Below are 1,532 nucleotides of genomic sequence, written 5' to 3'. Positions count from 1 at the left end.
ACATCATCTGTTTTTCTATATCACCAATATGATATATATATATATATATATGTATATATGCATATATAATATATATCAGGACATACCTATATTTATATATACTTAGAATATAGGCATATATTTTTTTCATTATGCTTCACTTCATTGCGCTTTACAGATATGTTATTTACAAACTGAAGTTTTGTACTTAAACTTGGTGTTTGCCTGGTGTTTAGCAAGTCTGTTGGTACCATTTTCCCACCAGTATTTGCTCACTTTGTGTTTCTGAATTTATCTTACTAAGGTCAGCCTCACTAACCCCAAGGCTTAGGGCTTACTCTGTCAGTAGTTGGGACCTATACCAATGCCTTATGATGATCCCAGGAGCTGCCTGTGGCTCAGATCATGAATTCTTTAATACAAACTTCAGACTTAAATTGAAGAAAGTAGGGAAACCACTAGACCATTCAAGTATGACCTAATTCAAATCCCTTATGATTATAAAGTGGAAGTGACAAACAGATTCAAGGGATTAGATCTGATAGACAGAGTGCCTGAAGAACTATGGATGGAGGTTCATAACACCATACAGGAGGCAGCAATCAAAACCATCGCCAAGAAAAAGGAATGCAAAAAGGAAAAATGGTTGTCTGAGGAGGCCTTACAAATAGCCAAGAAAAGAATAGAAATAAAAGGAAAAAAAGAAAAGGAAAGATATATCCATCTGAATGCAGAGTTCCAAAGAATAGCAAGTAGAAATAAGAAAGCCTTCCTAAGTGGTCAATGCAAATAAATAGAGGAAAACAATAGAAAAGGAAAGCCTAGAGATGTCTTCAAGAAAATTAGAGATATCAAGAGAACATGTCATGCAAAGACAGGCATAACAAAGGGCAGAAATGGCATGAATCTAACAGAAGTAGAAGATATTAAGAAGAGGGGACAGGACTACACAGAAGAACTATACAAAAAAGATCTTCATGATCCAGATAACCATGATGGTGTAATCACTCAACTAGAGCCAGACATCCTGGAATGTGAAGTCAAGTGGGCCTTAGGAAGCATCCACTATGAAGCTAGTGGAGGTGATGGAATTCCTGTTGAGCTACTTCAAATCCTAAAAGATGATCTATGAAAGCGCTGCACTCAATATGCCAGCGAATTTGGAAAACTCAGCAGTGGCCACAGGACTGGAAAAAGTCTGTTTTTATTCCAATCCCAAAGATAGGCAATGCCAAAGAGTGCTCAAACTACTGCACAATTGCATTCATCTATCTAGCGTGCATTTACACGCTAGTAAAGTAATGCTCAAAATTCTCCAAGCCAGGCTTCAGCAATATGTGCACTGTGAACTTCCTGATGTTCAAGCTGGTTTTAGAAAAGGCAGAGGAACCAGAGATCAAATTGCCAACATGCGCTGGATCATGGCAAAAGCAAGTGAGTTGCATAAAAGCATCTATTTCTGCTTTATTGACTATGCCAAAGCCTTTGACTGTGTGGATCACAATCAACTGTGGAAAATTCTGAAAGAGATGGGAATACCAGACCACCTGACC

The 1,532-nt window shown here is 37.9% G+C and overlaps 1 protein-coding gene across 1 annotated transcript in view; it reads left to right on the top strand.

Moving 5' to 3' along the window:
- The window catches only part of TNNT2 (troponin T type 2 (cardiac)), an 11,361-nt gene that overhangs the window by 318 nt on the left and 9,511 nt on the right, over positions 1–1,532 (top strand). The gene's annotated exons all lie outside the window — the stretch shown is intronic.

Source organism: Bison bison, unplaced genomic scaffold (genome assembly GCF_000754665.1).
Source record: "Bison bison bison isolate TAMUID 2011002044 unplaced genomic scaffold, Bison_UMD1.0 scf7180017864524, whole genome shotgun sequence".
Classification (NCBI taxonomy): Eukaryota; Metazoa; Chordata; class Mammalia; order Artiodactyla; family Bovidae; genus Bison; species Bison bison.
Note: the sequence above shows the minus strand (reverse complement) of the source record. Positions and strands in the feature narration are given on the sequence as shown.